Genomic DNA, 23521 nt, shown 5'->3' on the forward strand with positions numbered 1-23521 from the left:
GTGTAAGACTTTTGCACAGTACTGTATATAAAATTATAAGTGGTATAGATGGGGGAAATGCAAGCAGGCTTTTCCCACTGATGTTGGGTGAGACTACACGTAGAGATGATCAGTTAAGGGTGAAAGGTTTAAGGGAAACATGAGGGGAACTACTTCACTCAGAGGGTGGTATGAGCATGGTGTATGCTGCAGCAGAAGTGGTGAATGCAGGTTCGATTGCAACAGATAAAAAAAATTAAGATAGGTACATGTATGGGATGGAAATGGAGGGCTGTAGTCCAGATAGAGGGTGTTAATGGTTCTTGGGTTCATTACTTTTCATCAGAACAGAATTCCTGCTGCTATCTGTAAGTAGTTTGTACATTCTCCCTGTGACCATGTGGGTTTCCTCTGGGTGCTCTGGTTTCCTCCTACAATCCAAAGACACACCAGTTGGTAAGTTAATTGGTCCTAGTAAATTGTCCCATAATTAGGCTATGGTTGAACCAGAGGTAGCTGGGCGGCATGACTTGAAGGACTAGAAGGGCCTGCTCCTGAATGTTAATCAATCAGTAAATCAATAAGTAGATAAATAAAAATAGATGGGAGCAGGCAGAGTAAGAGTTCGATGTGGACTGCATGGGCTAAAGGGCCTGTTTTTGGCTGCAGTACTCTATGACTGTAAACCCTGGAGAATTCTTGTTGATTTATTCACAGTACAAGTGAGGCAAAGTTGCGTTTATTATTATGTGTACAAGTATGTGCATGCACAAGTGCGATGAAGAAGTTACTTGTCGCAACATCTGAAGTTTATGGCGTCATATAAGCAGCATTCATGAGAAAAATATAAATTGATTAAACACAATCTTTACAAGATAGAACACTGTTGAAACAAAAAAGGCACTGATGAAAGTGGCCATTAGATGGCAAATGCTAATTAGGTGGAGATCTTTGATGATGGATGTTGCTTTCTGGAGACTGCTGGAATTGAATTTATTTAAAGTCTCATGTCCATCCCACAACGTGCGGGAGTAAAAATCTTTGCATTATGACTCTATTGCAATATACAGACATGTGAATTTATGTCCAATGGCTTGTAGAAAGAAGCTGTCCTATAGCCCATTGGGCTGTCCTGGCTTTAATGCTGCGGTACCGTTTGCCAGACGGAAGCAGCTGAAACAGTTTATGGTTGGGGTGACTGGTGTCCTTGGTGATCTTTCAGACCTTCTTTATGCATCTGCTGCCGTAAATGTCCTCAATGGAGGGTAGTTCACAGATGCACTGGGCTGTCTGTACCAGGCGGTGATACAGCCAGTAAGGATGTTGTCAGTGGTGCCCTTGTAGAAGGTCTTGAGGATTTGGAGGCTCATGCTGAACTTCTTCAGTCACCTGAGGTGAAGAGACACTGCTGTACGTTTTTTGGCACACAGCTAGTGTGTACAGTCCAGGTGAAATCTTCGGTAATGTATATAACAAGCAACTTGAAACTACTCCCTATCTCTACTGCAGTCCCATTGATATTGATCAGATTTATTATCATGTGAAATTATTTGTTTTATGGCAGCAATACTGTGCAAAGGCAAAAAGTTTATACATTACAAGAATAAAGTAGTGCAAATAATAGGAATAATGATGTATTGTTAATGGATTTACAGACTGTTCAGAAATCTAATGGCGGAGAGGAAGGAGCTCCTCTTAAACCTTTGAATGTGCGTCTTCAGGCTCCTGCACCTCTTCCGTGATGGTAGTAATGAGAGGAGGGCATGTTACAAATGATGCAGGTCGTTAGTAAGATGCCACCTCCTTAAACCACCACCCCTTGAAGGTGTCCTCATTGGTGGGAAGTATTGCCCCATAATGGAGCTGGTTGAATCCATAACTGTAAGACCCGCTGCAGTCCTTTGTGTTCCTGTGCATTTGAAGCTCCATACCCAGCTGTGATGCAGCGAGTTAGAATGCTCTCCATGGTACTTCTAGTGGAATTTGTAAGAGCCTTGGTGATATACTAAACCTCCTCAAACTCCCATTGAACTAGTGCTTCTGGTGTGCCACCTTTGTGATTGCATCGCAAACATAGCTTTAGCTGTCTTTGACCTGGGACATGTTTTAACATATTTTAGTTACCTTCTGTAGTTTTACTATTTGTATATGTATGGGAGAATGGCAGGTTGATGGACAACAAAATTTCAGTTTCAATGTTGTAAGATAGAAAATGTATTTTTATTTTAAAAATAAAAGAGCAGAGGTCACTTTTGCCTTTGGAAGAGTGAATTGTAGGACTCAGAAAATAATTCAATAAGACATAAAATTTTATTTATCGAAGATGTGGAACATAAAAGCCAAAAGGAAATGATTCCCTGCAATAACTGGACAAGAGTACATTTTAAGTGCTGTACAGAATTAGGTTCTGAGGTGCTGAGTTGCTGGTGTATGAGAAAGGTTCTGTGATAAGTATCATATATGGGGCTGAAAATTGAAAGTTGGAACAAAGAGGTATTTATTTTAAATAGAAGTGTTTATGAACCTATCTTGTTGATAACTGAACAAATTTCAAGTGTGTAAAGTTCTTGTCACCACATCACAGGATATATGTTACTGGTCTGAGGGGGTGCAGAGGGATTTACAGAAACATTACTAGGACTGAGAAAGTTGAGCTCAGGAAATCTTAGAGAGGTTAGGGTGTTTTCTTTGTAATATAGGAAACTGAGAAAGATGGCCGTATTTTGACTCCTCTGGATTGGATCTAGAATCCAGCTAATTGGTACTAACCCATAATCATAAAGTTTACCACATAGGAAGAGACTACTGGGTCCCTTCGTCCATCGTGAACAAACAAAAAAAGTCATAAGGAGTCATCCACATTCACCTCATTTTCCCGCCGCATCAACAGGAATAGAGCTCCTTTTGTCCTCACCTACCACTCTATGAGCCTCTGTATCCAATTATCATTCTCTGCAACTTCCACCTTCTTCAACGGGGCTCTACCACCAAACACATCTTTACTCCACCCTGCCACCAACTCTCCCACCTCACCCGCCCCCCACCCACCTGCCCATCACTCCTTCTGTGATTCCCTTGTCCACTTGTCCCTCCCCACTAATCTCTACCTGGCTCATATAGCATCCCTGCAAGTGAGAGAAATGCTACACCTGTCCATTCGTCTACTCCCTCACCTTCATTCAGAGTCCCAAATGGTCCTTCCAGGTGAGGCAACACTTCACCTGCTAATCTTTTTGGGGCATCTATTGTATTTGATGCCCCTGATGTGGCCTGCTTGACAATGGTGAGATCCAACATAAATTGTGACAGAAATCGCCGCCCTCCCTCTGGTGTTCCTCCACCTTTTTCCATGCCCTTTTGTCCTCTCCTATCAGATTCTCCCTTTTCTAGCCTTGTATCTCTTTCACCAATTAATTTCCCAGCTCTTTACTTCACCCCCCTCACCCCGTCACCTTATATGGTTCTTCTTCCCTTCCCTCGACTTTCTTACTCTGACTCCTCATCTTTTTTTCCTGTCTTGATGAAGGGTCTCAGCATGAAACATCGACTATAATCTTTTCCATAGGTGCTGCTTGGGCTGTTGAGTTCCTCCAGCATTTTGTGTGTGTTGCTAGAATTCCCAGCATCTGCAATTTTCTCTTGTGTTACGTATTCAGGCAACAATAAATATATGAGTTCGGCAAGGGTTTCTTATAACAAACAACACGTTTATTAAACACAGAAAACAAACCCCCCAAAAGTAAACAAACACTACCGTAACCGGAAACAGCTACTGAGCGGCAGCCCAAACAGTTTTTAAAGTGATATTCCAAAAACAGTTCTTAAAAGTGATATTCCAAAAACAGTTCTTAAAAGTGGTATTGCCAAAAGTTCGATATGCTCACAGTCCATTTAAAAGGAGGGACTTTATAGGACGATTTAGGTTCTCTTTAACGTCGCTTGCTTCAATCCCCGACGTCGAACTTCCCACGAAGAATTCACGAAACAGAACGGCTTAAAGGCACTGACCTTTCCTTCTCCACTACCTTCAATCCTTTCTAGTTAAACCTAGGGATTAACACGAAGATAGTCAACGAAATCCTTCCAAATAAGGATCAAACAAAGGTCGCCCCCGTTTCACCGTAGAAAACGATTCTCCTCGATCTTTAACTTCCAACTTCCAATCTTCACTCTCCACTGTCTCGAACTAACAGGATCGTAAAGAGCCTGCTGGCAATGACCTCTTAAACTTTAGGCATTAAATAAAAACTTCATCCTTCAACTAAACTGTGTCATCACTTAAAACACACAGTGGTAGACTAAACAGGAGAAAAAAAAGACTAAACAGGATTGGGAAAGAGAGCTGACTTTTAGTATTTCTAGTGAGAATTGGGATAGAATTCTTCAATTAGTTAATACATCATCGTTATGTGCCAAACATTCACTAATACAATTTAAGGTTGTACATAGGACCCATATGTCCAAGGATAAATTAGCTCATTTTTACTCTCATATAAGTCCTATTTGTGATAGATGTCATTCTGAAATTGCGTCTTTAACTCACATGTTTTGGTCGTGTTCATTTTTGGAGAAATATTGGAAAGATATTTTTGATATTATTTCTGCGGTTTTGAATATTGATTTACAACCTCATCCTATTACCGCAATTTTTGGTTTACCAATGTTAGATTCACAGCATTTATCTTCTTCAGCCCGTCGAATGATTGCATTTCTAACTCTGATGGCTAGAAGATCTATATTGTTGAATTGGAAAGAAATTGATCCTCCCACTGTATTTAATTGGTTCTCTCAAACTATTTTATGTTTAAATTTAGAAAAAATTAGAAGTGGTACTTTTGAGACTTCTATTAAATTTGAAAAGTTATGGAGACCATTTATTCAACATTTTCATATGATGTAATATGACCCTGTGCCAAGTACATTTGATTTCCCAGCTTTTAGCTTATGTATTTTGAGAGGACCGGAAGTGACGGCATTGATGAATACTTATTTTTGTGAGATATTATAAACAGCCCACTTTTTTTTTCCTTCTCTTTTGTTTGTTTTTTTTTCTTTTATATTACTTATTAGTTATAGTTATTAGATTAGATTAGTTAGTTTTGCATTATATAAATTTTTTTTGTTTTTTTTTCTTTCTTTTTTCTGTTTTTTTTATATTATACATTATGAAATATTTAGATTTACTATGTCCATACATATATCTTATGGTTTATGTCTTGGTAAACTCATTTATATTGTAACCATTATGTATGGTTTTTTTTCATATGTAATGGAATGTGTATGTTGGTAATTTCTTTATCAATATATCATCTGTATTCTGTCCATATTACTAATATTAATAAAAAGATTTAGAAAGAAAGAAAACACACAGTGGCATGAAGTCAACCTGGCAAATCCAGCCACGAACTGCCCCTCCTCACAGGGTGGGGTCTACCTTTTATAACCTGTAAAAAAAAACCCGTCACATGATCTCTACTGGCGGGAAAATGACGTCATTCCACCATCACAAGACCATTACCTCAAGACCAGTACAGCTTCAACCCCAGTCACATGACAAGGGCTCCACTGTCATGTGTCACGAGTACGTAACACTTGTTTGTGATTAGTTCTTCATTAGTACTTATTTAACTTTGATACTTATTTAGTGATAGAGTGTCGAATAGACCCTTCCAGTCCTTCGAGCCACACTGCCCCAACAACGCCTGACAAATGCAATTAACCTTAACCTAATCACTGGACAATTTACAATGATCAATTAATCTATTTAGTACTTCTATGGACTGGGGAGAAAACCAGAGCACTCAGGGAAAACATCTGCATTCCATGGGGACGATATACGGGTGCCTTATAGAATGATGCTGGCATTGAACTCTGAACTTGTGAATGCCTCGAGCTGTAATAGTGTCACACTAACTACTATGCTACTGTGGTACCCAATTTGTAATTGTCCATTAGAATGAGAAAATATACAATTTTATCATTTCCCACTGAATTGCAACACTTACAAGCATTCAGTACCCCTAATTTCGATTGGGAGAAGTGTGCAGACACAGTAGTTTGTCATTGTGCAAGGCCACTGAGAAGATTTGAAAAGCAAGGAATTTCTTTCAGTGGGAGATTCAATTGGGAGAAGTGCACAGACGTAGTGGCTCGTCATCGAGCAAGGCTACTGAGGAGGTTCCAGGATAAAAGGGAGACAGTGTCTAGTGCAGTGGCCGTTGAAGGAGCATGAGTCAGAGTAGTAGAGCTTTGGCTCATTGGGGCTTCGGCCAGGATGGGCATAGGAGAGGCCAGGAGCTAAGTTACTTTCATATCTCTTTTCCCATAAGTTAAGAAGAGTGGATATGACTGCAATGCCAGTTATCTGCTCTGGGTGTCAGATGTGGGATATCTGGGAGACTTCTAGTTTCCCTGATGGCCATATCTGCGCCAGGTGCATCGAGTTGCAGCTCCTTAGAGACTGAATTAGAGAACTGGAGCTGCTGCTTGATGACCTTTGGCTTGTTAGGAAATTGAAGAAGTGATCTATAAGAGCTCCAGGCAGGTAGTCACACCAGGTCCACAGGAAACAGATAAGTGGGTGACTGTCAGAAGATGGAAGGGAGAGCATCAGGTCGTGGAGAGCACCCTTGTGGTCATCCCCCTTAACAATAAGTATTCCATTTTGAGTACTGTTGGGTGGGTCGACCTACCCTGGGGAAGCAACAGTGGCTGTACCTCTGGCACTGTGGCTCAGAAAGGTAGGGAATGGAAGAGGATGGCAGCACTAATAGGGGACTCTATAGCTTGGGGGAATCGATAGATGATTCTGTGGGCACGAAAAAGAAACACGGATGGTAGCTTGCTTCCCAGGTGCCAGGTTCCGGGATGTTTCTGAACGTATCCACAGTATCCTGAAATGGGACAGTGAGCATCCAGAGGTTGTGGTACATATTGGTCCCAATGACATGGGTAGAAAAAAGGAGGTCCTGAAAGCAGAATACAGGGAGTTAGGAAAGAAGCTGAGAAGCAGAACCTCAAGGGTAGTAATCCCAGCATTGCTGCCTGTGCCACACCACAGTAAATACAAGAATAGAATGAGGTGGTGGATAAATGTGTTGCTGAAGGATTGGAGCGGTGGACAGGGATTCATATTCCTGGATCATTGGGACCTCTCCTGAGGTGGGTGTGACTGTACAAAAAGGATGGGTTGCACTTGAATCCAAGGGGGATCAATATTCTGGCAGGGAGGTTTGCTAATGCTATTGGGGAGAGTTGAAATTCGATTTGCAGGGGGTTCAGAACAAAGTGAAGAAGTAGAGGATGGAGTGGTTGGCACGCAAGTAGACACAACTTGCAAGGAGTATGTGAAGAAGGATAGGCAGATAATAGAGCAAAGAAAGACTCAGCCTGATGGTTTGAGATGTGTCTATTTTAATGCAAGGAGTATCATAAACAAGGCAGACGAACTTAGAGTGTGGGTCAGTATGTGGAACTGTGACATTGTGGCCATTACAGAAACTTTGATATCTCAGGGGCAAGAAATGGCTGCTGAGTGTGCCAGGCTTTAGATTTTTCAAAAAGGACATGCAGGGAGGCAAAAGAGATGGGAGCATGGTGTTGCTAATCAGGGATATGTGTCACGGCTGCAGAAAAGGAGGAGGTCATGGAGGGATTATCTACTGAGTCAGTGTGGGTGGAAGCCAGAAACAGAAAGTGGGCATAACTCTATTGGGTGTTTTTTATAGACTCCCCAATAGTAACAGGGACATCATGGAGCAGATAGGGAGGCAGATTCTGGAACGGTGCAATAATAGGGTTGTTGTGATGGGAGATTTTAACTTTCCTAGTATCGATAGGCATCTCCTCAGATGGGGTGGAGTTTGTTAGCTGTGTTCAGGAAGGTTTCCTGATGCAATATGTAAATAAGCCAACTTGAGGCGAGGCTGTACTTGATCTGGTATTGGTAAATGAACCTGGTCAGGTGTCAGACCTCTTGGTGCGAGAGCACTTTGGAGGTAGTGATCACAACTCTATCTCCTTTACCATAGCGCTAGAGAGGGATAGGAACAGACAATTTGGGAAAGCATCCAATTGGGGTAGGAGGAAATATGATGCTATTAGGCAGAAACTTGAGAGCATAAATTGGGAGGAGATGTTCTCAGGGAAATGCATGGCAGAAATGTGGCAAATGTTTGGAGGACATCTGCATGGATATGTTCCATTGAGGCAGGGAAAGAATGGTAAAGTAAAAGAATGATGGTGCACAAAGGATGTGGAAAATCTAGTTAAGAGGAAAAGAAAGACTTACAAAATGTTCTAGAAACTCAGTACTGATAAAGTTCTTGAAAATTACAAGGTTGCCTGGAAGGAACTTAAGACTAAAATTAGGAGAGCTAGAAGGGGCCATGAGAAGGCCTTGGGGAGCAAGATTAAGATACCCTGCAAGTATGTGAAGAACAAGAGGATGAGCTGTGTGAGAATTGGATCAATCAGGTGCGATAGTGGAAATGTGTGCATGGAATTGGAGGAAGTAGCAGAGGTACTTAATGAATAGTTTGCTTCAGTATTCACCAGGAGAAAGGACCTTGGCAATTGTGGGAATGACTTACAGCGGACTGAAATGCTTGGGCATATAGACATTAAGAAAGAGAATGTGCTGGAGCTTTTGAAAAGCTTTAAGTTAGATAAGTCGCCGGGACCGGACAAGATACACTCCAGACTACTGTGGTAAGTGAGGGAGGAGACTGCTGAGCCTCTGGCAATGATCTTTGCATCATCAATAGGGATGGGAGAAGTACTGGAGGATTGAATGGTTGCGAATGTTATTCCCCTGTTCAAGAAAGGGAGTAGAGATAACCTAGGAAATTATAAGCCAATAATTCTTACCTCAATGGTGGGCAATGCTTAGACCAGAAAAGCCATCAATTGTGCTGAATGTGAAGGAGCCTACATGGCAGGAAATCCAGGACATTGTCCAGAAAGCTAAAGCATCAGCTGCCCCAGGCCCAAGTGGCAAACCTCATAAAGTGTATAAGAAATGTCCAAAACTTCTTCGGAGGCTGTGGAAGGTCATGACAAAGATCTGGGCCAAAGGTACTATTCCATCAAGTTGGAAATTGGCAGAGTGATGCTTTATTCCAAAGGAAGAGGATTCTTCCACAATTGCCCAATTTAGGACAATTTCTCTCCTGGATGTGGAATGTAAGATTTTCTTTTCTGTGCTTGCAAGAAGGCTGACTCCTTACATTACGCAGAACCACTATATCAACACATCCATCCAGAAAGGTGGCATTCCAAACTTTTCGGGGTGTCTGGAATACACCTCAATGATTAGCCATTTGATCCGTGAGGAAGCAGAAAAAGGTGACCTAACAGTTGCCTGGTTAGACCTTGAGAATGCCTACGGGTCTATTCCACGTGACCTCATCCCAGAAGGACTTGACTGCTACTACATCCCAGTGGGTATTTGAGACATGATCACCAGCTACCCAAGAGGATTCAAACTCAGATTTACATCAGCCCATTTCACAACTACGGGGAAATCTGCAGATGCTGGAAATTCAAACAACAACACACACAAAATGCTGGTGGAACACAGCAGGCCAGGCAGCATCTATAGGAGAAGCACCGTCGACGTTTTGGGCCGAGACCCTTCGTCAGGACTAACCGAAAGGAAAGATAGTAAGAGATTTGAAAGTAGTGGGGGGACGGGGAAATGCGAAATGATAGGAGAAGACCGGAGGGGGTGGGATGAAGCTAAGAGCTGGAAAGGTGATTGGTGAAAGTGATACCGAGCTGGAGAAGGATCCTGGGACGGGAGGCTCCGGGAGAAAGAAAGGGGGGGGGAAGCACCAGAGGGAGATGGAGAACAGGCAAACAACTAAATATGTCAGGGATGGGGTAAGAAGGGGAGGAGGGACATTAACGGAAGTTGGAGAAGTCAATGTTCATGCCATCAGGTTGGAGGCTAACCAGCTGGTATATAAGGTGTTGTTCCTCCAACCTGAGTTTGGATTAATTTTGACAGTAGAGGAGGGCATGGATAGACATATCAGAATGGGAATGGGACGTGGAATTAAAATGTGTGGCCACTGGGAGATCCTGCTTTTTCTGGCGGACCGAGCGTAGGTGTTCAACGAAACGGTCTCCCAGTCTGTGTCGGGTCTCACCAATATATAAAAGGCCCCATCGGGAGCACCAGACACAGTATACCACACCAGCCGACTCACAGATGAAGTGTCGCCTCACCTGGAAGGATTGTCTGGGGCCCTGAATGGTGGTGAGAGAGGAAGTGTAAAGGCAGGTATAGCACTTGTTCTGCTTACAAGGACAAGTGCCAGGAGGGAGATCGTTGGGAAGGGATGGGAGGGACGAGTCGCGTAGGGAGTGATCCCTGCAGAAAGCAGAAAGTGGGGGGGGGGGGGGAGGGAAAGATATGCTTGGTAGTGGGATCCCGTTGGAGGTGGTGGAAGTTACGGAGAATTATACGTTGGACCTGGAGGCTGGTCTGATGGTACGTGAGGAAAAGGGGAACCCTATCCCGAGTGGGGTGGCGGGCGGATGGTGTGAGGGCAGATGTGCGGGAACTGGGAGAGATGTGTTGAAGAGCAGAGTTGATGGTGGAAGAAGGGAAGCCCCTTTGTTTAAAAAAGGAAGACATCTCCTTCTTCCTGGAATGAAAAGCCTCATCCGGAGAGCAGATGTGGTGGAGACGGAGGAATTGTGAGAAGGGGATAGCATTTTTGCAAGAGACAGGGTGGGAAGAGGAATAGTCCAAGTAGCTATGAGAGTCTGTAGGCTTATAGTAGATATCAGTAGATAAGCTGTCTCCAGAGATGGAGACAGAAAGATCAAGAAAGGGGAGGGAGGTGTCGGAAATGGACCAGGTAAATTTGAGAGCAGAGTGAAAGTTGGAGGCAAAGTTAATGAAATCGATGAGCTCAGCATGCATGCAAGAGGCAGAGCCAATGCAGTCGTCGATGTAGCGAAGGAAAAGAGGGGGATGGATACCCTAATAGACTTGGAACATGGACTGTTCCACAAAGCCAACAAAAAAACAAAATTGGTTAGGTCTTCCTGACGAAGGGTCTTGGCCCGAAATGTCGACAGTGCTTCTCCTATAGGTGCTGCCTGGCCTGCTGTGTTCCACCAGCATTTTGTGTGTCCATTTCACAACTAGTTGGCAGGACCTCCAGAAGGGGATTCCAACAGCGTGCACCATCTCCCCCACCTTATTTATGATGGGAGTGAACCTCCTAATATCAGCAGCAGAAGAGGTAACCCGTGGCCCGACACTGGAGTTGGGCATTGCTCAGCTGGCTCTATGAGGGTTCATGGATGACATCACTATAACAATGTCACATGTCCAAGCAAGATGGGTATTGGAAACCCTGGACAATGTAGCCACTTGGGCAAGGATGTCCTTCAAGGCCACGAAGCCCAGGTGTATGGTGATCAGGAAGGGCAAAGTAACTAGAAAGTTTAGCCTCCAAGTTTAGGGTGGGGTCATCCCTTCCATCGAAGGTAACCCGATAAGATGCTTGGGGACGTGGTTTAATGAGTCACTGACAGATGGGGCTGATGTCACCAATGCTGTGAAGCAGACAGACGAATGGCTGAAGAAGATCGAGAAATCCAGACTTCCCGGTAAATTCAAGACCTGGCTGTACCAATACGGCCTTCTGCCCAGGCTTCTCTGGCTCTTCACACTTCACGAGTTCTCCAAGACTGCCGTAGAGGGCATCAAGAGGAAAACCAACAAGCACCTGTGGAGATGGTTAGGAGTTCCCTCAAGCTTCTCTTCAGTGGGCCTCTATATTTGATCCAGGCAGCTACAGCTTCCCCTGTCATTTGTTTTGGAGGAATTCAAGGTGGCTAAATGAAGAGCCTTATTAAGCTTGAGAGATTCCAATGATGACCTGGTAAAGCAAGCAGGCATTACAACCAGATCTGGGCGCAAGTGGACAGCCAAAGCAGCAGTAGAGCAGGCAGTGTGTTCTCTGAAGCTGCAAGATATCATCGGCAATCCCTGCATCGGGTGGCAAGCCTCGCCTCAGTTCACTTCCAGCAGTGGGGAAATGCAAGCATAAGGAACAGATGTGACATGGTACAGGCAGAAATATGGATCCGTAAGGAAGAGAAGCAGGTGTCAAAGGTAGTGGAACAAGTGTCCCAGGGTGCCTGGACAAAATGGGATCTGCCCAAGCGCAAGATCTCATGGGCAGAGTTATGGAGACCAGAGCTCTTCTGTATTTCTTTCCTCTTGCAATCCGTGTATGACCCCCTTCCTTTGCCATTACATTTGTACACTTGGGGGATGAGAGAGGACCCGAACTATAAGGTCTATGGTCAAAATGGGACACTGGCTCATATACTGTCCGGGTGTAAAACAGCTCTAATTCAAGGGTGGTATAGGTGGCACCCTGATAATGTGCTGCTGGCTTTTGCTGACACACTAGAGTGAGAGAGATGCAAGAAGAGGACGGCTGGCACAGATTTGAGGAAGGTCATCACCTTCATCAAAGAGGGAGCTAGGCCTATAGTAACCAAACAACCAAAGCCAAATCTGCTGCTAACGGCCAGGTCCTGGGAGATGAGGGTCAGTGTGGGAAGGAGGCTGCAGTTCTTGGAGGTGGTACACACAACCCTCCGCCCAGACATTGTATTGTGGCCAACTGAAGACCGGAAAATAATTCTGGTCAAGCTGATGGTGTCGTGGGAGGAGGGATGGGAAGAGGCCCATGAGAGAAAGGCCTTGAAGTACCAGCCCTCAGTGCAGGAGTGCAAAGACAAGGGATGGCAGGCGTGGTTGTTCCCTGTGGAGATCAGCTGTAGAGGTTTTCCAGTCAAATCAGCATGGCGGTTGTTGTCAGCTCTGGGCCTGGATGAAAGGAGCAAAAAACAAGCAGCTTGTAGGATGGGGGAAGAGGCAGAACAAGCCTCTTGTTGGATTTAGAGTAGGCGAGAGGAGGGAAGCTGGAAGCCAGGAGCAGATGGGCAGTGATTTGGCCACCACTGCCAGCCCACCAACTGTAAAGTGTCATGGCTAAGGGTCGAAACACTCTCTGAAGGTTGGGAACCGCCTGATGACATCTGCTCCTGGCTGAAGGCTAAGGTTACCTCATAAGGTATCGGGGGAAATGTACCCTAACAGATGTATGTAAGAAGTAACAAGTTGGAGCAGATCCTGAGCATTTGGAGAGACATAACCTGATTAGGGATAATCAGCATGGCTTTCTCAAGGGCAGGTCGTGCCTTACAAGCCTGATTAAATTCTTTGAGGATATAACAAAACACATTGATGAAGGTAGAGCAGTGAATGTAGTGTATATGGATTTCAAAAGGCACTTGATAAGGTTCCCCATGCGAAGCTCATTAGAAAATAAGGAGGCATGAGATTCAAGGAGACCTTGCTTTGTGAGTCCAGAATTGCCTTGCCTGCGGAGTGCAAAGTGTAGTTGTAGATGGTTCATATTCTGCATGGAGGTTGGTGACCAGTTGGGTTCTGCAGGGATCTGTTCTGGGACTCTTGGATAGGTACATGGAGCTTAAAAATAGAGGGCTATGTGCTAGAGTAATTCTAGGCAGTTTCTAGAGTAGGTTACATGGTCTGCATAACACTGTGCGCTGAAGGGTCTATAATGTGCTGTAGATTTCTATGTTCTATGCTTCTAATTAGACCAATAGTCAAGTCAAGTCAACGTTTATTGTCATTTCGACCATAACTGCTGGTACAGTACACAGTAAAAATGAGACAACATTTTTCAGGACCATGGTGTTACATGACACAGTACAAAAAACTAGACTGAACTACGTAATAAAAAAAAAACACCGAGAAAGCTACACTAGAGTACGGGCCTACACTGGACTTCATAAAGTGCACAAAAACAGTGCAGGCATTACAATAAATAATAAACAGGACAGTAGGGCAAGGTGTCAGTCCAGGCTTCAGGTATTGAGGAGTCTGATAGCTTGGGGGAAGAAACTGTTACATAGTCTGGTCGTGAGAGCCTGAATGATTCGGAGCCTTTTCCCAGACGACAGGAGGGAGAAGAGATTGTATGAGGGGTGAGGGGTGCATGGGGTCCTTCATAATGCTGTTTCCTCTGTGGATGCAGCGTGTAGTGTAAATGTCTGTGATGGCAGGACATAGCTTTCACAACTAGGGAGTGTAGACAACTGCATGCTGCTTTCCACCATGTCAAGGTGCTTGAATGCCAGTGAATTTTAGCGCAATGAACTCGAACCTATGTCGGGAGGCTGTTTGATAATGCCACAGCTGGCATTCAGAATCCTGTATTTTGCTACTGGGGTGTGAAAAGCCATAGACCCTCATTAAATCAAATGACACTGAACGTGGTGATTTAGCTCAGATTAAATAACTCAACAAACTAGAAGTTGGTGTCAAAACTTTCCTTGACACGTAGTTTGGTGGGGCTGTTGGTGGAAGCCATGTTTGCTTTGTTTTTCTCAGCAGATGTTTTGATGTCTGTAAAACAAAATAGGACATCAGTTTTAATTCTGTATCTGATAATTTTTGAACAGTACTCACTGTGTTTTCTGGTTGTTCCTTGACATCTTTGTTCTGTGTGTTACAATTTGGCATATGGTGCCAAATAAAACTAGATAGTTTTATAATGGGCAAGAGTTAGAAAGTTTATATTGGGCAGGAGGGGTTAGAGGATTGTGCTGTAAAAAGACTTTAAACTCTTATACTGCTTTGAGATTTTATTTGGAAAAGTCCTGGCCCTTTATGACCAAGACCTTTTATATTTTTTAAAAAAGCTATAATTTCTTTAGTTCATATTTGACATCATTAAATGAAAACATTTAGATATCAATATTAGTTTTCCTGTAGGGTGAAAGAACGGGTAGGTCTTTGACACAACTCCAGTGTTGCTAAGGTAATGGCAGGTATTTTGAAGTTCTGTATGATTTATATTTTGCTGAAAAATCTCCATTTCTTTAACCTGCAATGCCCTGTAGATAAGTGTTATTTTTGCAGTTTTTCAAATAATAGTGTGGATTGTGAATGATGTTTGTTATCTTGGCTTACAAACTTTTGAAATTATCTGAAGAAAATATGCATTATTCTGCATAAGGTATATTTGGAGTCATCTTCATCAAAGATTTTAATTTCTTTTTCTGCTCTGCTTAATTTCTATGTGTTTTGTTTTTCCTAGCTGTCAGAGAATTGTGGAGAGTTGCTTTTAGGATAATTGAGTGAAACAGCCTTGCGTTTTTGTCCATTCTGTTGACTTTATCCAGTATCACACTTAGAATATAGCTGCTATTGTTCTCATTGTAGACAGTCACTGGCATGAAACTGTACCTGATAATTATCTAATATATTATTTAAAATATAATTTAAGTTCAAAGCTTCCTCAGTTTTTGAGTGCCCAAACTGTCTCCTTTGGATGTGCATTGACACAGTATACAGGAAAAGGTTTAAAGGTTGGATTTGAGACCTTATGTGCCACTGGTAGTTCAATAACATGTCTCACAATACAACAATTTGCACAAAATTTGTAATATCATAGGCACTTATTTTGTTCCGCAACCTTATGTGCAGCAGCTTGTTAAAGGCCTTCTGAAAATCAAAGTAAACAACATCCACTGATGAAGGGTCTCAGCCTGAAACGTCGACAGCACTTCTTCCCATAGATGCTGCCTAGCCTGCTGTGTTCCACCAGCATTTTGTTTGTGTTGTTGTTGCACTGACTCTCCTTTTTCTAGTTTGCTTGTTATTTCCCCAAAGAATTCCAACAGATTTGTCAGGCGAGATTTCCCCTTCAGAAAACCATGCTGATTTTGGCCTTTTGTGTGCCTCGAAACCTCATCCTTTATAATGGATTCCAACAACTTCCCAGCCACTGAAGTCAGGCTAACTGGCAATAATTTCCTTTCTCATGCTTTCCTTTATTCTGCTGCCCTCCTTTCTTGAAGGGACATTTGAAATTTTCTAGTCCTCCAGAACTATTCCAGATACTTTCTAATGCCTTGACAATCTCTTCATCTACCTCTTTCAGAACCCTGGGGTATACTGGGGTAAACCTGGGGTCCAGGTGATTATCTACCTTCAGATCTTTCAATTTCCCAAGTACCTTCTCCTTTGTAATAGCAACAATGTTCACTTCTGTGTCAAGACAGTCTTGAATTTCTGGCATATTGCTAGTGTCTACCACAGTGAAGACTGATGCAAAATACTTACCGTATTCAGTTTCTCCACCATCTCTTGGTGCCTTCTCCAGTGGCATTTTCCGGTGGATTCCATTCTTGCTCTCCCTTACTTTTTATATATTATAAAAAACTTGTTTGGTATATTTTATATTATTAGTTAACTCATACTGGTATTTTATCTTTTCTCTCCTTATGGCTTTTTAATTGCTTTCTGTTGGTTTTTAACATCTTTCCAATCTTCTACCTTCCTACTAATATTCACTATAATATATGCTCTCTATTTTGCTTTTATAGTATCTTTGACTTCCCTTGTCAGTCACATTTGCCTCATCCTACCTTTGGAATACGTCTTCATCTTTGGGATGTATCTATCCTGCACCTTCTGAATTGTCCCCAGAAGCTCGAGTCATTGTTGTTTTGCCATTATCCCTGCTTGTGTCCCCTTCCAATCAAATTTCACCAGCTCCCCTCTCAGGCCTCTGTAATTCCCTTTAATCCACTGTATATGGATTTATCTGACTTTATCTCTTCCCTCTCAAACCGCAGGGTAAATTGTATCATATTATGATCACTGCCTCCATAGTGTTCCATTACTTTAAGTTCCCTGAACAAATCAGTATAGAACACCCAATCCAGAATTGCCTTTCTCCTAGAATGCTCAAACACAAGCTCTTCTAAAAGGCCATCTTGTAGGCATTGTATAAAATTCTTCTGGATCCAGCAGCAACCAGAGTTTCCCAGTCTACCTGTACATTGAATTGGCCATGGCTATCATAACATTTCCTTTTCACATGCCTTTTCGAATACTCATTGTAATTTATATTTCAAATCCTAGCTAGTATTTGGAGGCCTGTATGTAACTCCCGTCAGTGTCTTTTTATACTTTACATTTAACTCTACTTGAAAGGATTCTGCATCTTCCAATCCTATAGTATGTTATCTCCTTATAAGGATTTGATTTCATTTTTTTTTTACCAACAGTCACTCCACCCTATGCCTATCTGCCTGTCCTTTCAAAACAACGTGTACCCTTGGATATTATGTTCTCAACAATAATCTTCTTTCAGCCACAACTCAGTGACACCCACATCATATTTGACAATCCTTAATTGTGCTCAAAATCATATACTTTATTCTGTATACTGCGTGCATTCAAATATAACACCTTTATCATACCTTTTGGTTTTGCCCCCATGTTACACTTAAACTCATCCCACTGACTGCAGTTTTGCCATATCTTTGCTTGTCCTTTCTGACAGTCTCACTGCACACAGCATCTAGTTGTATACAAACTGCCTCACCCTCAGCCCTCTCACTCTGGTTCCCATCCTTCTGTGAAATTATTCTTCCCCCCACTGGCGTGTGGCACAGGCAGTAACCCAGAGATTACTACCCTGGAGTTCGTGCTTTTCAGCTTTCTACCTAATTCCCTATATTCTCTCTTCTTGGGTAATGTAACATATCGCCCCATTCTACCATTTTGGTTTTCACTGTTTGAGTTGGAAAAGGCCTTCCATGTGACTCATTTTTCCTTGGTTTTTGTAGAAAACTTCTCAGTTTCCCAAATGATCATGCACACTATTCTGTAAGAATCTGTAATTTGCACCTGTTACAATTCCTCATTTGTGGGCATTGGTGATTTGACCTGCATGCATATTCTTTAACCTTTGAGAATGACCTATTCCATGGTTTTACTTGATGTTATTAGCTACCTCATGTTTTTCTTTAATTCAGCTGAAAGTGATTTATCAAAAGGACATAGATCAAATTTGTTAAGAGCAATCCTGAGGGTGGAAATTTCCTACTGAAGTTTAAGTTTTCTTTGGCTTTTATGCTTACTTGTTGTACCAGCAGAGATGTGCAGTTTTTTGAATGCTAAATCCTGGAGCAGAAAGATGATTTTCTTTAGCCTACAAAGCAAGATGAAATTATTATGCAACTGAGATTGGTGTGATAATAATTTAAAAATTATGTTGGAATTGATTTGGAATTAATCCAAGAATTCATTGAATATATGAGATACAATAAAAATAATTGAAGGCAGCTTAGTTATATGATTTCACCTGTATCATAGATAATACTTAATCTGTTTCATGATTTAGAATTGACATTCCAATGTCCCAATAGTCAGATTTTTCTTTCACTCTGTAGAGAAATGCATGTGATGTTCTTTATCTTTGGAAATTTATGTTATTGCTGTTTACACACCACAGTCATACAACCAGTAATATGGCTAGATTTTGTTTTTGGAAACTTGCCAATTTAGACTAATTGCTCTTGTTCTGCTGGATCAGATTTTTTTTTACATTATTTAGGTGCTAATCTATGAGCATTGGACAATGTACTCATAGCTTCTGACAACTCCTTTATAAATATACCCAATTAGTGTAACACATTTAACATACATGTGACCAACAGACAGTAGTCCTGTCCTTTATAAATTTGGTTCGTGTAGGATTTGTTAATAGTAGTTGAATTTGAATTAATTAGTTGAAACTAATTAAAATTATCCACATTTAGATGATCAGAATATAGTAAATACTTATTTGTTTTATTTATTTTTAATATAAATTTAAGTAAAATTACTTAAAAGCTGGAAAATGTATTTCCAATTACAAATCATTGTGCTCAATTGTGTGACGACACAAAGCTTGTTTCATAATTATTGAAAATATTGCATGTTATTTTTAAAAGTTAATGTTTAATGTCATGCAATTCTTTTTTTGTGAGCTGGTTGTGGATAGACTTGGGATTTGTGGTAGTTTTTTTTGGTGCCTTCCAAAATAGATTTTGGGTAGTGTTGTATGACCTCTAATGGTTTGATTTAACATGAGCAAAGACTTTTTATTTATGGAATATGAGCATCCATATTTATATTTATTCTACAAAAAGTGGTGGCTTTGAAATGCTTCAGTCATTGCATCCACTCATGATGATTTTTCAGGATGGGAGGGGATGTGACCTGGAGCAACTTGTACTGGTATTGCTTCCCACATGCTTAGAAATGGGCAAGGAGAAATAAGTCATTAAATCAAAAAGGACATATAGCCCTTAGACTCATAAAGTTGGTTTCATTATAAAAGATTTATTTTCCAAGACACAGCTATCTAACTTGTGTTTTATGTTTATCTGTTTGATTATCTTTTTGTTTTTAAATATATGCTGTAGAGCTGCACAGTTTAGAAACAAGCTCTTTGACTCAAGTTGCCTACCTGAGCTAGTCCCATTCACCTACATTTGATCTATATCCCTCTAAACTGTTCTTATCCAAGTACCTGTTCAAAAGTCTGTTAAATCTTATAATTATACTCCTGCCTCCACCACTTCCATTGGCTCATTCCACTTATCCATCACTTTCTTTGTGAAAAATGAAGCAAATAATATATAATTTGTTATGATAAAAGAAATTTGGAAGTCACTATGAGTGTTACTCTTTGATCAGGGGGATGGGTATTGTCAGACTGATCTATAATCACCAAAGTTCAAAATGCCTCAGAAACATTTCACAATAGAGCTGTTTTCTAAAGTTGTACACCAGAACTAAACGTGGAGGCTTTTACTGTAATTTAGTAGAAAAAATAGTGCAAGTAAGTATAAAGTTTTATTGGAAGCTGTTCATCTCTCCATTCTCATCCAGCAAACCACTGATTTAACCCTAGCCTAGTCTCAGGACAATTTACAATGACCAATTAACCTACTAATCATTGTGTCTTTGGACTGTGGGAGGAAACTGGAGCATATGGAGGAAACTTACTTGCAGACATGAAGGAACATACAAACTTGCTTCTAGAGGACGCAGAAGCTGAACTGTGATGCCATGATCTGTAATAGTGTCATGTTACTTGTTGCACTACCTTGGGGCCCATATTGTTTGAATGTTTTCCCAATACCATATGAGTAGTGGTCAGAAGCTTTATCAAGAGTTTATTCTGTACCTCTTCAAAGTTCAAAGTAAATTTACTATCGAAGTACATATATGTCACCACATATAACCCTGAAATACTCAATAAATCCAATAATCATAATAGAATCATTGAAAGACCACACCAACAGAGCTGACAACCAGTGTGCAAAATACAGCTGGGTATTGCCAGAAGAAAAAAAAATAATAATAAATAAATAAAGCTATAAATATTGAGAACATGAGATGAAGAGCCCTTGAAGATGAATCCATAGGTTGTGGGAACTGTTCAGTAATGGAGCAAGTGAAATTAATCCCTTCTGGTGTAGGTTGCCCTTAGAAAATCACTGTGGTTCACCGGCATCATCTTGCATCTTGAAATAATCACAGCCAGATCTAAAAAGTAATGTGAATTTAACCAGATTATGTGCGGCCAAATACTTTGGTTGTTACTTAATCTACTAACTTTATATTCCATGAAAAATTTCAGTACTGTGAAACTCTTTGTAAGGGCTAATCTACTCTTAAAATTTATTTATTCCTTAACTAGATTGGAGACCTGAAAAATTATGGTTTCAACTCTGCACAATAGCATAGCAATCTGCTGGACTGATGGATTTTCTGGATATTAGTTATTCATCCTATTAATTCACAAATACAATTTATTACTTTGTTTAGATGTTACACAGCAATCTAATACATTTTCTTGTGAACTAGGCGGTTTAAAAAGAAAGTGTAAAATGGGGTTTTGGAAAGTTTGAAAGCAGCACAGGAAACAGGGCCTCACTGAGTTTTAAAAGAGCAGGAAATTGAGCCTTTATAATTTTAAAGGGAGTGTAGGAACTAGGCGGAGAGACTGTTGGATGGTTACCATCTGGAGTTTATTTTTTACTTAATTTTTGGTGAGCTGGGCATTGAAAATAGCCCAAAATTTATTACCCTTGAGAAATTGGTGGTGAGCTATTGTCTTGAACTGCTGCAGTCCCTCTGATAAAGGCGCTTCTACCGAGCTGTTGAAGAGTGAATTCCAGGATTTGGATAAAGATGAGAAAACAATTGTGTATTTCTAAGTCAGGATGATGTTCAGTTTGGAGGGAGTCTTACAGGTGTTGTTTTCACATGCCTGCTGCTCTTGTCCTCTTTGCGCTATCAACGACCTGGAATCATCATTGACTATCAATTCACTGAACCAATCACAAAATACAGTGGCTACAGAACAGCTTAGAGACCAAATGTCCTGCAGTAAAACAATAAGAAACTAATTTACCTTGCGCTAGGGAATATAAGGTAGAGAGGTGTTTTCAGACTACCTTGGCTAAGAACCTTTCTTGCATTATTAGTTTTTACAAATTTCAGCCTCTGGAAAAGGGGATTAATTTTATTGTTCCTTTCCAGTTCTGATGAAGAGTCTCAGCCAAAACATTGACTGTTTATTCCTCTCCTTAAATGCTACTTGACCTGCTGAGCTCTTCCAGCATTTTGAGTGTTTTGTTCTGGGTTTCCAGCATCTGTAGATTCTCTTGTGTTTACGTTATTATGTTATGGTTCATGGGTGCGGCATCACTCAAGCAAATTACTTTGTTCTGTGTGATGTCAAGCTCCACTAAAAGTTCAAAGTTTGAAGGGCATTTATTATCAATGTATACTATATACAACCTTGCAGATAGTCACAAAACAAAGAAACCCAATAGAACACTTTAAAAAAGACCATCAAACACCAAAAATATCGAAACAAGCAACAAAACAAAAAGCAACACTCCTCTAGGCAAGTTGAAAGTATTCCTTTATGTATCTAACTTGTGCCTTACAGATGGTGGGAGAGATTTAATGTGCCAGGAGGTGATTCATTCACTGCAGGATGCTTGGTCTCTAATGTGTTCTTGTAGCCACAGTATTTTGTGATCGACCCAGTGAATATATGGTCAGTTATGACTCCAGGTTGTTGATGCTGCTACCCTTTAATGCCATTGAATATCAAGGGACTTTGTTATTGGAGATGGTCATTGCCTGGTACATTGAGACTAATTTGCATTAGGAGTTTATATTTCTGTGTCAAAGCTTAGAATTTTGGTTATTTATATTTGAATATCTTACAAAATATTAATTTTCATTCTTTAATGTTCTTGTAAAGCTATGAAATCACATATGTCAGTTCTCAATTTGTGTTGGTGATTTTGAGGGGATAAAATTAATTTAAATGTTGTGCAGAATTTTTCTTAATTTACATAATTACACTTTGATTTCTCTTGCCAAACCAAACCATTTATTCAAACAGTCATGCTTAAAAAAGTTGAAGTTTATTTATAATTTTCTGCCATGCATTCATTGGAAACTACTGGTGTAAGTATGTTTAAGTTGCTGTATCCCTTTGTAAAATATTTACAAGTGCTCTGAATGCCTACTGTTAATTACGGTAAGCATTTGACTTTATAACACAATTTCTTGTTTAATAGATTCCTCTCCTAAAGTATGAGGGGGGTATAAGATTGTTTTATTTGGTGAACAGTGACTATCTTCACACCATTGCTATGTTGCATTTTAAATCGGTTTTTCCATAATTAGAGTAGATATAATAGCTTGTATGACCTTGTCATGCCTTGATTGCACATGGTACTACTAACCCACATCATATACAGTATTGTCTTCTAATGTGATATATTATACCTAAAGATAATCTAATGGTATGTATAAAGTGAATATATTTCACCTCATATAAATTTGGTCTTGTTTTTGGAAGTGGCAGTTTATGCTCAGTTAAATGCTTTTATAGAAACAATTAGTGTGAGATGCCCCAATTTTGTGTTCTTTGTTGCTCTTTTCAATGTATTGAATAGTATTAATGAATATTTCTGAAGAAATTTGAAATTGACTTGGCACTTTAAAAAAAATGTTTTCTTTAGAGTTGGGTATGTATCTGCAAAAGTTAATTACTCCCACTAAGTTATATTAAAAATGTCTTGAGTTAAGACATTCTTAGATTTTGCCATGGTTCCAAAGTTATCTTCCCATATTTCTGCTGGTTGTTAGTAGAATGTTCTTTGTATTTCAGTTTTACAGCTTTCGAAAGTGTGTTCCTAAGGAACATTTCTTGATTGAAAGATTCATGAGCGTTTATTGGTCAGGATTTAGCAAGTTATTACAATCTGATGATGTGTTACCAACTGGGTGGGATTTTTACTGGAAATACTGTAGCTTTTGCACAATTAAGAATTGTAAATATAAAGTGAAAATGAGTGGATTTATCCATCTTTTGCAAATGTAAAATGCAAAATTGTTGCAGCCAAATGTAGTCTTTCTTTTAGAAGACCTCGTAAAGTAGAACAACTAGTTTGCAGTTTTCGAAATGAATTGTGTTGTAAATTTGTCCAGGCCTGAACAATAACTGACATTTGACACCAGCTGAAGACCTTAGAGTGTGGCTAGTATGTCATCTGCATTAAAACTTAAAAGGTAATCTGAAAATGCCAGGCAACCTAAAAA

The 23521-nt window shown here is 40.6% G+C and overlaps 1 protein-coding gene across 4 annotated transcripts in view; it reads left to right on the top strand.

Annotated features, from left to right (window-relative positions):
- The window catches only part of wwox (WW domain containing oxidoreductase), a 1112408-nt gene that overhangs the window by 92616 nt on the left and 996271 nt on the right, over positions 1 to 23521 (top strand). The gene's annotated exons all lie outside the window — the stretch shown is intronic.

Source organism: Hypanus sabinus, chromosome 17 (genome assembly GCF_030144855.1).
Source record: "Hypanus sabinus isolate sHypSab1 chromosome 17, sHypSab1.hap1, whole genome shotgun sequence".
Classification (NCBI taxonomy): domain Eukaryota; kingdom Metazoa; phylum Chordata; class Chondrichthyes; order Myliobatiformes; family Dasyatidae; genus Hypanus; species Hypanus sabinus.